The sequence below is a fragment of the Vulpes vulpes genome, chromosome X (genome assembly GCF_048418805.1).
Source record: "Vulpes vulpes isolate BD-2025 chromosome X, VulVul3, whole genome shotgun sequence".
In the NCBI taxonomy this organism is placed as follows: domain Eukaryota; kingdom Metazoa; phylum Chordata; class Mammalia; order Carnivora; family Canidae; genus Vulpes; species Vulpes vulpes.
In genome coordinates this window covers 10,400,824-10,416,842 of record NC_132796.1, presented here as the reverse complement: position 1 = coordinate 10,416,842, position 16,019 = coordinate 10,400,824, and positions in this window count along the sequence as shown.

The following is a 16,019-nucleotide window of genomic DNA, read 5'->3' as shown; positions in this document are numbered from 1 at the left end:
ATGGAGCCTGCTTCTCCCTCTGCCTATGTCTCTGCCTCTCTCTCTCTCTGTGTGACTATCATGAATAAATAAATAAAATATTAAAAAAAAAAAGAGAGAAAAATCTTTAAAAAAATAAAATAAAATAAAAAATAAAACCCAGGACACGGTGGTGTAAACCATGGACGAAACAAAGCCATTATGTTCCCTGTCCTACCTCAGCTTGTGTTATGCGAGGTGGTCCTATTAATGAGAGGGGACAGAAGGAGCCTAGAGCAAACACTGATGTACTGAGATTTGCCAACCCTCATAAACTTTCACTCCCAGAATCAGGCAGGGACTGAGTGGGGCACCAACTGACTGTCATGTGGCAGCTGCCACATGGCCAAAAGGTATCCTGAGATTCTCTGACCTGGCAGTTCCTGCCTTCTTATCCTGACCCCCAGGATCCTAAGGAGCTGTGGCTCTTGGGGTAGGGTGAAGTACGGACTGAGGGGGTCTCAGGATCACTGACACCAAAGCATTCTTTATATAAGATCCCCCTTGAATGAGGTGAGTCACTTGTGGTACTTCAGACTGTCCCCTCCCGGAGGGCCGGGGTCCTGTTTCCCGACCCTCACAGCCTCTCACCCAGAGATGGTCCTCCGACAAATGCTCAGTGAGGATTTATAGAACAAATGCCCTCCAGCTCTTCAATATTTCCATAAACCACGATTTGCTTTGAAGCCCCATGATTGGCTTATTTGCAACATCAGAAGGGGCAAACCTAGAGATGCACAAGCCTTGAGGTCTCTACCATTGGCCTTCTGCGAGCTAGCTGTAAGATATGAACCGCAAGAGACAGAATTGAAATAACACGGGGGCCGTGTCGTTCTGGGGAGGGGCTGTGCCCTCCTGGAGTGTACTGATGAGCCAGGAGGTCCTGGAAGACTTTGGACTGCAGGCCGCCAGGACCCCCACACTGGCCATCTCCCCGGCAGCCAGCATGTCACATGATTCTGAAGAACATGACTTCTAAAGCTCTGAGCTCAAGGATTCTCCCGGAGTTGCATTATCCTGGGAGCTGATTCAACTGGTACTCCACCCGACTTTGATTGCTACAATGAGGGTCTCAGCCATCGTGAGGATGAAAGAAGTAAAAATCTACTCAGATCATGGTACTTTTCAGAAAACATCAAACGGAAAAATTGTGCTCTGCCTTTTATCTCAGTGTCTTGGTTCCATTTTTTCCCGTTATTTCTTCTATCGTTGTTATATCATAAAACCAAGATGTTTATGGTAAAAGAAAGGGTTATAAGAGAATGCTGTTTCCACTGCCCGTGAAAGTAGAAGAAGCTAATCCTAAGGCTTCCGCTGGAAGGAAGCCCTATCTAAGCCTGTTTTCATTGGAAGGTTCTCAAAGCAAGACGATGAATTTCTCAGGGCCATGGTCTTCCCCTTCTTCCCCTCCATAAAATCGGCTGATTCTCACACAGATAACATTTTATGTGATCCCACGACAAGGATACATTTTGTAGAGCCTTTTCCTACAGCATCATTTCTTGCTAATTCTGGAACGTGCCACTCTCCTGACGGATAACAGGACTTTTAATTGCCCTGGACAGCCTGACTCAAAGCCACATGCAGCAGGGCTGAGCCATGAGGTTGCCAGGAGAAGCCTCTAGACATCCATACGCGTTTCTGAATTGTCAGCTCCTAAGTTCTGCTTTTGCATTGGATTTGGGGTTTAATCATCTGCCAGAAACAAGCCAACACTTTTACAGGGTAGGAGGCTGTAGGGTTTTAGGAAACCCTGCCATGATGAGTTTTAGGAAAACTGTCAGAGCAATGCATTACTTTCTCTACATCTGATGCTGAATTTGACTCCTAGATTTTTAGACTTCGGAATCAGCCTAAATTCCGCTAGGTTTGGAGACGTTGCTAATCATGATAATGATAGTTATCAAACATCCTTTCTTTATGAACCAGGCATCATATGCGTAGATATCCCACCCCAGGGACAGAGGCAAAAGCACTGGGCAAGGAGTCCAGAGACCCAGGTTCTAGCCCCAACCCTGCCACTCTCTAGCTGTGCTGTTTGGGGCACTTTTCTGAACCTTCATTTCTTCATCCTAAAGGTATCTGTTGAGCCACATGATCTCTCTTGAGTTTCTTCCACCGTCTACAATTCTACATAGATACAAATTTCCCAAACTGGCCTCATTGGACAAAATGCAAGCAAGAAAAGAAACAAGAAAGAAAAGAAAGAGGAAAAAGCACCAAACAAATCATTCTAGGCTTTCCTCCTTTTGCCATCCTTTGAGTTCTGGGATGATCATTTTTCTTCTTGTCACTTAGTGGAAAGGAGAGAAATTAAAAAAATAAAATAAAAATACGAACGAAAAGGGCACAAACAGAAAGCAGAGGCACAGGAAGGAAAGAGGCAAAGAGGAAGAGCCAAATGGTACATTGACAGAAGCAGCGGCCCCCAGGCCTGCTGTTCCCCCCTCCTGCCAGGAGCCTTGCGAACCGTGGCAAAGCACAGCCATATGAGATGGTGAGAGCTGGCCCAGCAGTATTTCCCACTCTTATAGGTCATGATATCACTCACTTCAACAGACATTTCTAGAATCTCTTCTTTGTATATCAGGAACAACAGCCTCCGGCCTTAGAAACTTGCAGGGAGATGTGGGAGACAAGATGTTAACAGAGAAAACAAGTCTCAGGAAGTAGAGAATCAAGGCCAAAGTCATGTGGGGAGGGACAGAAGGCCCTCGGGGCAGTCAGAGAGCAAGGTGATCTGTGTGGCTGCTGGGGTCTCAGGAGCATGCAGGAGAAAGGTAGGACTCGATTGAACTTGAGAGTTGGGTGGTAGGCATGTGTGCCACCGGGAAGAAAGGAAAGGACATTCTAGATCCATCTTTCACCCGGTACTTCTCCGTCACGTGGCAGGGGCCTCTGGAAGAGTGTCCCTACTTTTCTACAGATGCTCAGCTATTGCTTTAAGGCAACCTGCATATACATGTCATCAGTGTAAGAATCAGCACTTTTCTCCAGAAAGGACCATTTGTCCAACACACGGAACAGTCCTGTTTCCTGTCTATGTGGGGCTAATTTCCTGAAAATGTCTATTATTTTTTGCCATTAGGACAATCTGTGGTCGATTTCGCAGGTTCAACTGATAGACTCATCCTCTCAGCTGAGGTATTCATTGTTGTTTGCAAGGTGATCCTGCCAAAACATAGGTGATTCATTGCCTCTTCTTTACATTCCCCCATCTCTGGAGATCTATGTTTAGGTAGGAAGGCTGGGGGCACAGGAGAGAGAAAAGAAACTGTCGTTTTTGGTGTTGGTTCCGTTTCACTTACCATAATGAATCAGATCAGCAAACAAATGGCTTCTGCTCTGGCACTCCATTTTAAAATGATGCTGAGGGTAACCTGGGTGGCTCAGTCAGTTAAGCACCTGACTTGGGCGCCTGGGTGGGTCAGTGGTTGAGCGTCTGCCTTTAGCTCTGGCCGTGATCCTGGGGTCCTGGGATCAAGTCCCAAGTCGGGCCCGCTGTGGGGAGCCTGCCTCTCCCTCTGCCTGTGTCTCTGCCTCTCTCTGTGTCTCTCATGAATGAATAAAATCTAAAAAAAAAAAAGCACCTGACTTGGGCTCAGGTCATGATCCTGGGGTCTTGGATTGAGCCCCATGTCAGGCTCCTCGCTCAGCAAGGAGTCTGCTCCTCCCTCCCCCTCTGCCCCTCCTCCTCCTGCTTGCACTCTCCCCGTCTCTCTCTCAAATAAATTAATCTTTTAAAAAGAAAGGAAAAGAAATTTTCCAAATGCTACAGCTTCTCTGATGTGTAGATTGAAAAAGGGGTGGCAGTGAAGACAACCCACAAACTCGGAGGAAATATTTGTAAATCACTTTTCTGGTAAGAGACTTAGAACCAGGGTATGCAAACAATTCTTGCAACTCACTAACAAGAGGACAAATAGACCAATTTAAAAAATGGGCAAAGGATTTGAATAAGACATTTCTTCCAAGAAGATACACAGATGGCCAAAAGACAACAAAAGATGTTCAACACCATTAATAATGAGGGAAATGCAAATGAAAACGACAGTGAGACACCCAGTGGGATGGCTAGAATAAAAAAGGACAGACAAGTGTCGGTGAAGAGGTGGGAAGAAATGGAATCTTCATACAGTGCAGCGGGGATGTAAAATGGGGCAGCCTCTTTGGAAAACAGTTCTGGTGGTTCCCCAAAAAGTGAAAAACAGACTTCCCATACCACCCAGCAACTGTATGCCTGGGTACTTGAGAAATGCAAACATGTCCACACATAAACTCACACACAAATGTTCATAGCAAGACTTACTCATAATAGCGAAAAAGTGGAAACAACCCAAGTGTCCATCAACAGATGAATGATTAAGCAAAAGATAGTCTGACGATACATCCATGCAACGGAATACTGTCCTGCCATAAGAAGAATGAAATACGGACATGCTGCGCTGTGGACCAGCCTTGAAGATGTGGTGCTGAGTGGAAGAGGCCCATCACAACAGGCCACACATTGAATGGTTCCATTTATATAAAACGCCCAGGGTGGGCAAACCGCTAGAGAGTCATCTGTAGATTAGTGACTGTCTGGGGGGCAGGGTGGAGGGGGAACTTGGGGACAATTGGAAGTGGCTGCTATTTGGTCTATGGTTCCTTAGAACTGATGAAAATGTTATAGAATTGATTGTGGTGATAGTTGCTGTTTCAAACTACTGAAATTGTACACTGAGAAAAAAGTGCACCAGGGGGCCTTGGCTGCCTCAGTTGAAAGAGCGTGCAACTCTTTTTTTTTTTAAGATTTATTTATTTTATTTTTGAGAGAGTGAGAGAGGGTGCGTGTGCACAGAAGAGGGGCAGAGGGAGAGAGAGACAGAATCTCAAGCAGACTCCATGCTGACCAAGGAGCCTGACTAGGGGATTGATCCCATGACCCCAAGACCATGATCCAAGCCAAAACCAAGAGTTGGACGCCCAACCGACTGAGCCACCTGGGTGACCCTAGGGAATGTGACTCTTGATCTTGGGGTCATGAGTTTGAGCTCCACATTGGGGGTAGAGATTACTTAAACAAAACCTACCCCAAAAAGTGCACATTAGGGTGCCTGTGTGGCATGGTTGGTTGAGCTTCTGACTCTTGGTTTTGGCTCAGGGTGTGATCTGAGGGTCATGAGATCAAGCCCTGCATTGGGCTCCACGCTCAGTGCAGAGTCTGCTTAAGACTTTCTCTCTACCCCTCCCACTCGTTCTCTCTAAAAATAAATAAATAAATAAATAAATAAATAAATAAATAAATAAATAAATAAATATTTTTAAAAAGGTACACCAGGAAAACCACCCAAATCCTTTTTTTTTAAAACAAGGTTTTATTTATTCATGAGAGACACAGAGAGAGCGGCAGAGACACAGGCAGAGGGAGAAGCAGGCTCCATGCAGGGATCCTGATGCGGAACTCGATCCCAGGACCCTGGGATCACAACCTGAGCCGAAGGTAGACATTCAATCACTGAGCCACGCAGGTGCCCCTAAAATCACCCAAATCTTTGTCCCACTTTTGCTTTCTGACTGGTGTGAAAAATGAAGGAACTGGAATCAAACGACAGTGACTTAGTCACTGTCATTTTCCAACATGCCCCATCAAAACAGTTAAAATTGGCACCCCTCTAGCTCCATAAAGCAGTCCTGTTGGCATAAATGACCACAGGGGTGAGCATGTCCCATGACCCACTTTGTCAGGGATGATGCTGATGACCAAGGTCATGGCCTTAGAGGACAGAAATCTGAGGTTGGGAGTGGGTGCTTCCTCACAGCACTGTTGCCAGGAGTCTCCTAGCGCTAGGCTCATTTTCACAGGCTGAACCCAGGCCCAGTTGTTCAAGAGGCAAGAGTGAACCATTATCACTCTGTCGTGGAATCCAGTTGAAAAAGGTTAGATTTTTGTCCTCCCAGAACAAGTTCCCAGCTCACATACACACGCACACAATGTACCACTGATATCTTAAAATGTGCTTTTTTGAGTTTTTATTACCAAGGACTCAGTAATTCCACTTTTGGAAATCCATTCTAAAGACATAATCTTCAATGTAGAGAACAGCTATGTGCACAAAGATGTTTGTCACAAAATTGCTTAGATTAGCGAAAAATTGCCCCAAATTGGAGAATGGTGAAATAAACTGAATGGTTATTCCACTATCATAAAGCCATTGACGTAATGACAGTACAACTATGTTTAGACCAGGTTCAGTAAAAAAGCCTTCTAACAGGATGAAGAGTGTGATGTGGATGCACAAAGTAGCTATGTGGAAATGTTCACATATAAAAAAAATAGTGCTTACGTTAGGGTGTTGGGAGAGCAGGTGATATTTTTTGTTTCTTTTCACTATTTTTCCATAATGAGCTTTATTACTTTTAGGATAGAATGATTTATTTATTTATTTATGATAGACAAAGAGAGAGAGAGAGAGAGAGGCAGAGACACTGGAGGAGGGAGAAGCAGGCTCCATGCAGGAGCCCAACGTGGGACTCGATCCTAGGTCTCCAGGATCAGGCCCCGGGCTGCAGGCAGCGCTAAACCGCTGTGCCACCCGGGCTGCCCAAGGATAGAATGATTTAAAACATTGTAATAATCCTAAGAAATAAGATGGTGCTTTTTCGGGCCTCTTGGGTGGCTCAACAGTTGAGCGTCTGCCTTCAGCTCAGGGCATGATCCTGGGATCGAGTCCTGCATCGGGATCCCTGCTCTCCTTCTGCCTGTGTCTCTGCCTCTCTCTCTGTGTCTCTCATGAGTAAATAAATAAAATCTTTAAAAAAAAAAAAAAAAGATGGTGATTTTTCCTTATAGAAATGGATTAAGACCATGAAGCACTGCTTGTATTTGCCTGTTGTCTGGAACAGTAGTTCTTGTTAAAAATGTGAGTTCTGAGTCAGCAGATCTGGGGATGATCTAACCACCTTTTCTGCTCACCAGGGTGTCCCGCGAAATCAAGACAATCTCTGTGAAGTGCTTGGAACACCCAAGCCCTCATTCCAAGGGGCTCTTGGGGATTCCTCTCAGTTACCTTTGGAACTGCGTACGCGAACAGGGTGGGCACAGTCAAGACCCTGGAGAGACACTGGTCCGTTGCTTTTGGGTAACACGATTACCTATTGACGAGGACCTTTTTGGACACTGCCTGTGGGAGGCTGGAGAATGTGCCCCCTCCAGACACGTCCCCGTCCTATCCCAGGAACCATGTGAATGGTGCGTTATAAATGGCAAAAAGGACTCTGCAGATGTGATTAGGTCAAGGAGCTTGAGACGGGGCCTCATCCTGAGTTATCCTGGTGGGCTCAGTGTCCTCCCAGGGGCCCTTCTAAGACGGAAGGCGGAAAGTCAGAGTCAGAGAAGGAGATACAATCTCAGAGGCAGACACTCGCTTCGAAGAAGGAGGAACGAGCCCCAAGCCAAGAAATACACAAGCAGCCACGAGAAGTTGAGACGGGCCGAGAAAGGGGTCCCCTCCCCGAGCCTCTCGAAGGAACACGGCCCTGCCGACCCCTTGACTTGATCCCAGGGAAGCCGACTTCAGACTTCCGGACTCCAGAACCGCAGGAGGACCCACCTGTGTTGTCTGAGGCCACTGACCCTGTGGTAATTTGTCACAGCAGCCAGAAGGAACCGACACACCGCTTTAGCCCAGTCCACCCTGAGCGGATCAGAACCATCCCGAGCCTGGGGGGGCGGGGGGCCTCCAGAGGGCTGCTTCTGGAGATCGGAGGTCGAGATGAGGCTGGGTATTTGCATTTCTAGCAAGCTCTCAAGTGAGGCCGATCCTGCGGGCACAGGCCCACGCTCTGTGTAGCAGTGGCCCAAAAACCTCGTTGTGACCCGTGATCCCTGATAGGTAACCTCTGACTCAAGAGGTCAAGAGCCTGTCGTTTCACAAATGTCCCCGGCTGACTGTACCAGGTGGCTTCCAGTGACACTCAGAGACACCGGACAACCCGAGGGACTCGCAGAGCTGGACCTCCCCGCCCGGCAGACCAGCGGCAGAGCCTCTGAGGCCCTCTCCCACCAGGCGCTTGGCGGCTCCCTTAACCCCAGTGACCGGGAAATAGGTGGCCGGGCCCCCGGGCCTTTGCCCAGCTGGCCGTGCAGAGGAGACGTCCACGGATGGAGGGGACTGCTGCTCCCAGGGACCGACAGACACGCGACATCAGCTGGCAGAAAGACTGGGCAGCGTCTACCCAGGGCAGGGCACCTGTCCAGCCCTGGGCCTAGAGAGAGCCTGGGCAGCGTCCACCCAGAGCAGGGCACCTGTCCGGCCCTGGGCCTCGAGAGAGCGTGGGCAGCAGGCCCCAGCTGTCTGGGCAGCCCGTGGGCTTGGGAGAGCACGTCGGAGGGGACGCTGGCCCGCGATGCTTGTCGCCAGCCTGGGGCTGGTGGGGATCGGAGGGGGAAATGGAACCCCCCCCAAAAAAGATATATTGAGGAGCCGGAGGAATAAGACAAAGGAAATCAGGAAAAGGCAGATTGAGAGCAGTCGGTGATGGTGAGTGAGATGTGGGCGCAGCAGGGGAGAGACCAGCACCAGTGGGGTGCCAAGGATGGGCGGGTGAGGGTGGGAGGCCGGGTCTGTGCCCCCAGTGGCTTCTGTCGCAGCCGCCGCCCCACGCGGGGAGGGCTTGGAAGTCCCCGCGCAGCTGGAGGGTGTTTCTGGGCCGAACACAAACTCCAAGGAATCCATACACAACGCCTTCTGGAGCGGCCAAGGATGAGGAGCGGAGATGGGGTGCGGGCCAGCCAGCCCCCGTCCTCCCGGGCCGCTCTGCCTGTGTTCTTCGAGCTCTTTCGGAAAGCGAGGCCTTGCGTTGCCGCCGTGCCCTGTAAGTGCAGTAGCTCCCTGACTCTTCAGAACAACTCTTTATTTTATTTTTTTTTTTTTAAAGATTTTATTTATTTATTCATGATAGACATAGAGAAAGAGAGAGGCAGAGGCACAGGCAGAGGGAGAAGCAGGCTCCATGCAGGGAGCCCGACATAGGACTCGAACTCGGGTCTCCAGGATCACACCCTGGGCCAAAGGCAGGCACCAAACCGCTGAGCCACCCAGGGATCCCCCCAGAACAACTCTTTTAAGGGAGGCATATTTCCGGGGTGCCCAGCTGGCCCGGTCGGTAGAGTGAGCCACTCCTGGTCTCGGGGTCTGAGTTCAAGCCCCATGTTGGGCGTGGAGTCTACTTAAAAAAAAAAAAAATATATATATATATATATATATATATATAGGCATGATTCCTCTCCTGTTCTATAGGAGAGGAAGGCTGCTCAACCAGGTTCAGATCCCCGAGCTTCTATGAAGCCAGGGCAGGATTCAAACCCAGTGCAGGACTTGAACCCAGTCCACCTAAGCCCATTCTTAGCCCAATCACCGGGTCACACGTCTCAGCTGCGCGTGTGTTACGGATGGAGGGGGGCAGACAAAGGCCACCCGCCGGCACCCATCCCCACATGCCCTTCTCCCTAGGATGTGACAGTTCTCCAAGGAGGGAGCCAGGCTCAGGCGGGGCCGTGGGGGGGTCGAGGCGCAGTGCAGGAGGCCCCGGGAAGAGGTAGGGGCACATCCGCAGAGGACCTGGCCCTGAAGACAGACCCAAGATGCCCAGTCATGCCCCCGGCCTGCGACGAAACCCCCGCACACAGCTGCTGCGAAGGGGCCTCTCTTCCACAGAGAAAAGGAGCCTGGCTCCTCATGACGGCCAATCTGCTCCCGACGCCCACACAAAACTCCTTAGGAAAGTGGAACCCAAACCCAGAGAGGATTAACCGTACCTCCACAGCGGCCCGCCTACATGGTTTTTTCCTGGCCCTTAGTTCGCTGTGCTACAAAGACATACACGCTCAAAGGTCAATTGGCAAATCAGCTTCCTAAATGGCATTTTGCTTGATTAAGCTTAAATCACAAAACCACTGTTTTCAAATGCCTGCGTGGCAGGGAAACAGGGAACTGTGAAGGGTAATGGGCATGCTATTCAGTGGTGAAAAATAATGCTGTGCTTTATAATTGCTTCAGAATCAGTCATTTGACAGTACAAAGAAAAAAATTAACGGAGATAAAATTCCCTTTGGGGGACATAATTATGACTATTCTAAAGCAATCATTATTCATTTTACATATTGGGAAATTGCCCCCCAAATATGACCTGTTTGGAGATAGAAAGCGAGTTCAATGTAATTCTCTTAAAGGATTTTGATTCTTTATCTCAAATTCAATTGCATTTTAAGAAATCAAAAGAAAAGTGTCTCTTTTTTTTTTTTAGAATTAGAATTATGGCTTTTGATTGCCTAGTGAAAAAAAAGGACATTATGTAGGTGGGCTGATTTGCCAATATTTTATCCTTGGGTGTGCTGTGCTTTTATTTGTGACCCACAAGGTACAAAGGATATTTTTAAATTCATGACCAGACAAAAGAGGGACAAAGACTGGATAGAAGTGAAGTGTGGGGCAGATGGGATGACAGAGGCAGGACTCTCCCCTTCCTACTTTGCTTCTGCTTTTAACAAGGAGCAAAAATGGAAAAGAATAAAAGGTAAAGCAGATAACCATTATGAAAGGGGCACTGAGGGTAAATTGAATGTGGGGAAGAGAAAAAGACTGAGTAGTTATTATTTAAATCCTCTTACCAACCCTGCAAGGAGCCTATTGTCTGCAGTTTGCAGAGTGGAAAACTGAGGCTCAGCTAGTAAGGGGCTCCAGCTGAGGTTTGATCCCGGGTGAATCTGCTCATTATATTCATTCATTCCTTCCTTCATTCGTTCCTTCATTCAAGAAACATCAGTGAGGGACTGAGGACACCACAGGAGCACAGGGAGACGAGTCCCGCTGGTCCTTCGTGTGGCTCCAGCTCAGCTGGGAATGAACACCTCCTGCTCCTCCTTTAACTAGACTCCAGCTAGGGCTTCGCAGGTATGACCACAGACCCTTCGTCTCCTGTCAACGTACACCAGGAAACCGGACTGCAGCAGGAGTCTCCATCTTAAATAAGGGAATGAGCCAGAAAGAGACATCGATTTGACAGCTCATGGCAATAACAACAAAAATAGTAAGCCTGGAGGCAGGGCTTTACGCTCGGCCACACGTTTTCAAATACTCTCAGGAGCCTCCTCAAAACCTCACCAGGTAGTGGAGGCAGCAGTTTTCCCATCTACCTCTCAAGCACAGAGAAACAGGTTCAAAGGACTAGGGTCTCTTGCCCCAAAGGACACAGCAGGTGGCCTAGTCACAGCAGCATACTTCTAACCGGATGCCCATCTCGGCAGGGGGACAGGAAATGACAAGGAGTCCTAGTGGCGCCAGTCAACAAGCTCTAGTTCTAATCTTCCAGGATTCTCACACCCACGGCTGGCACCACACCACTCCTAGAAGCTTGGTGATCTCTTCTGCTAAATTTTGATAATGCTACCCCTCCCTGCCTCCCTCTATGTCAGGAATCCACTGGGAAAAATATCCAGTGATGTGTAGCACGCATCTACAGACGTATGGTGAAGTGCCAGTGAGGATCGCTGAGCCATTTTAAAAGAAAGAGATGATCATAGGGAACAGCATTTGTGAAGGTACAGCTCCAACTTCATTGCTTTCCTGGATAAAGTTTCTAGATGGGAAAACAGGGAGGTGCTTAATATCCTCTCTGGACTTCTGCAAGAGTTGAAGCAGAGGTGGGCAGCCCCGGTGGCTCAGCAGTTTGGCACCGCCTTCAGCCCAGGGTGTGATCCTGGAGACCTGGGATAGAGTCCCATGTCCAGCTCCCTGCATGGAGCCTGCCTCTCCCTCTGTCGATGTCTCTGCCTCTCTCTCTCTGTGCCTCTCATGAATGAATGAATGAATGAATGAATGAATGAATAAATTTTAAAAAGAGTTGAAGCAGAGGGATAGCCATTCACAGGAGAAGAGGGAAGGAGGGTCCTGAAACCCTATCAAATGGCCTCGTTAGAGCAGCAGAAACTGGGGCACTGCAATTGCTCCTTGACCTTGGTTTCAATCTGGTACAAGAACTGTTTCATCCTCCATGAGGCAGTTTCTGGGCATTGAGATATGCAGGGGTTGCATAATTGTTACATCTGTTCCCCTTTCTGAGCCTTAAATGGACCTTGCTCGTGGTGCATTTTGGAAATCACCCTGTTAACAGGTGCCTGCCCCAGCTGAACAGCTGAATCCACTTGGAGCCTGTGTGTGCTAAACAGACCATGGCCTTTTTTTTCCACAACACAAGTTGTTATTCCCTTGTGGACAACATACGGAGGTGTGTGCCGGGTGTTAATACAATCAAGGATTACCTAGCTGGCTGCAAACAATCATGCTCAGAGAATGCTGACCAATAAGTCGAGGTCAACCAGAAGGAAGAAACATTGTCAGAATCAGTATTTTTATCCACAACGTGGATGAAAATTCAGAAGGCGCGTTCACCCAGACTAGGAGGCGTAGCTAGTATTTTAGGTAGAAGAATCAGAACCCAGAAAGATACTTATAAGCTGTCATACTTTTTATACAAAACAAGAATTTTAAAGGGTCTTAGGTTCAAAATGATGTAAGTTCAAATGGAGATATTCATTTATTTAACAAAAACACGAGCATCTGATATATTTGCTGCATGGAGGTTAGGGCAATGGAGGTAAATAAGGTCTTGCCCACCTGGAACCTCCAGGCTAGGGGCAAAACTGACCATGGGAAATAAGTATTTTCATGACAAGATCATTGTATGTAGTGGCCAAGAAGGCTGAGAAGTTGCGCCCAGTGAAGTAAGAGGAAAACCAGAAGTATGTGGCTTCATAGAAGCTGGAGTAAGAACATGTTTCTAGAACATGTTTCTTCCACTGCCAGAGTCCCATCTTGCCACGTGGCGATCATTTGTGTCCTTGATAAGAGCAGTTTGGGCAGAATGATGGGGATAGAGGCTTATTGGAGAAGGCTTCAGAGAGTGAGAGGTAAGGAAGCGCGCAGGCCAGTATCACGCCCTTCCGAGCAGTTTTGCTAAGAAGAGGAGCGAGAAGATAAGGCAGTAACTCGAACATGTATGTGAACCAGTGGGAAAGATCTGGTTGAAAGGGGACTAGTGATGAAGCAGGAGAGACAGAAGACTATTATCGCAGGAACGGAGTCCTGGCAAGGGGGAAATGGGACATGAACTTAGAAACTATGTTCAACATACATCCAGACTTTAGTTAGGCACAAGTTCAAAATCTCACAAGGTTCCCCAAAAAGTTTTTCAATCCTTAATCAGCAGATCTTAATTTATTCCCACTATAGTTGTGGCTCAACTGAGGAGAAAAACAGACATCATGTATTTGCGTAATCCGAAGGAAAATTACAACTGTGGCAGGTCTTACGAAGGGGAGGTGATTGGTGCCATGAGACTGTCAATTGGGGCATTCGACTTAGGAGGGAGGCCAGAGAGGGCTTCCCTGGGGAAATGACGCTCAGGTTTGGGGGCCAAATGATGTATGGGCTCTCGCCAGACAAAGAGGCAACAGGAAGGGCGTGTGCAAAGGCCCTGCACTGAGAGGGATGGCCCGTGATGGCAGCAAGGCAGAAGCATGGAGAATGCGGGCAGGCAGGGAGGTTAGGGAGGGCCCAGGCAGGGCCTCGGAGGCCATGTCAAGGAGGTCTTAAAAAATAGATCACTGGGGCACCTGGGGTGCTCGGTTGGTTGAGTGTTTGAATCCTGATCTCAGCTCAGATCTTAATCTCAGGGTCTTGGGTTTGAGCTCCCCACGGGGAACCTGCTTCTCCCTCTGCCTGTGTCTCTGCCTCTTTCTGTGTCGCTTGTGATTAGGTAAATAAAATCCTAAAAAGAAAAAAAAAAAAAAAAGAAGAAGAAGAAGAAAGAAAGTTAAACAGAATTGCCACAGGACCCGGCAATTCCACTAGCTATATATGCCCAAGAGAATTCAAAGTAAGGACGAGAACAGATACTTTTCCACCAGTGTTCATAGAAGTATAATTCCCAGTAGTCAAAAGGTGGAAACGACTCAAATGTCCCATGGGTACGTGGATAAGCAAATCGAAGTCTATCCACACAGTGGAATATTATTCAGCTGTAGAAAAAGGAACAAAGTACGGGTACGCACTACGACACGATGCTCGGCAAAAGAGGCCAAGACACAAAGGTCACCTGTTGTATGACTCCATTTATAAGGAAACGTCCAGAAGAGGCAAATCCATAGAGACAGGAAGTAGCTTAGCGGTTGCCTGGGGCTGGGAGAGGAGGAGGGGGGCAGGGGGAGCCGCTCCCGGCTCCTTAATGGGATAGTTTTCCTTTGGGCTGGTGACAGTGTTTTGGAACTAAACGGTGTTGATGTTTGCACCACACTGTGAATGTACTAAATGTCACTGCATTCCACAGTTTAAAACGGTTGATTTTATGTTGTATGTATTTTACCTCAATAAAAAACAAAAAGAATACTTATTACTTAGCGTGTTTCCAGCTCAAGGGAAGAAAGAGTTCCAACCTAACCAGCTGGAGATTTACATCTTAATCAGAGCCCCTCTACTTGAAGAACTTTGCAAAATGAGAGGATGTCAGCCACCAGGAGCAACCAGGAGGCTGAGAGAATTTGAAAACTCCCTTAATGAAGAACAGTCGAAGGAGCTTGACCCCGCTTGGAATCAAAGGAGCCTCCCTCAGGGATAGGCAGTGGAGGCTGGGAGGCCCACCGGAGTCTGGGATCGAAAAGGTTTCAACAATCCCATGTGTTGAGAAATGACAGTAGTGAGCCTCCTGTCCTGAAAGATACTCAAATATACCCGAATGGCTGACAGCCACAGACAGGACACAAGGGATTCCCGAATGTGGACGATGTTACACGGAGTTGCAACGTCCGCCTTAACTCAGAGATTCTGCGAAACATTCTCAAGGATCACTTGGGAGGGGAGATAGGAAAATTCTAGCCCAAAGTAAAGGAACACTATTTTTTTTCTTTTTTTTTTTTTTACATATTTTTTTAAATTGGAGTTCAATTTGCCAACATACAGCATAACACCCAGAGCTCATCCCATCAAGTGCCCCCCTCAGTGCCCATGGAACACTATAATTTTAAAGATTTTATTTATTTATTTCAGAGAGAGAGAGACCACTGAGCCACCCAGGCATCCCCAACGCTATTTTTCCTAAGCGGCTACCAAATTCGCCATCACCAGGCAAGTGGGAAGTGTGGGGAGAGGAAGAGAAATTATTGTCAGCAAATGAAAATAAGGGCTAATTAAATCATTTTGAGCTCTGCACATAGTTCCATTTTAAATTTCATCTGCGGGGGCGCCCAGATGGCTCAGTCGGTTAAGCGCCAGCCTTTCGGCTCAGGCCATGATCCGGGGATCCTGGGATCGAGCCCTGAGTCCGGGCTCCCTGCTCAGTGGGGAGTCTGCTTCTGCTTCTACCCCCTGCTCATGCTCTCGCGCGCGCATGCTCTCTCTCTGAAATAAATAAATTCTTTAAAAATAAATAAATTTCACCTGCAACACCAAGGACGCACTGTCAGATAAGCTACATTCTTTGGTATTCTAGTGAGTTCCTGAAGCCCCGCTGCACACTCTGATTCTAGATGCACGGATGTGGCTAACTCGCCACAGTCCAAAAGCAGAGTGTCCCAGGAAAGACCCAAGCATTAGACGTGGACCTACCCCAGATTAGGGGTTGAAATGCTGAGTACAAAGCAAAGGGAAATCGCTTGCTGACTGCTCTGCTGCGCCAAAAGACCGCAAGAAATGAGCTGTGTTTTCAAGTCAGGTTGGGCTTTTGGCCAGCTTTCAAATCCTGGGCCCCCTGGGAAGCTGCCGCCTTCTCTCTTACCTGCCACTGGAGCTCGGGGACACACTCAGGGCAGGATGTGGCCATTCCTCCTTTTCAGAGCCACAGCTGAACTGGAGACTGACTCTGGAGGAGGCCCCAGCACTGGCGCGGGGGTTTGCACCTGTTCCTGGTGCCCAGACCAGCAATCTTAGGATCCGGAAACACTGTCTATGGCTGGTACCTTGGTAGAG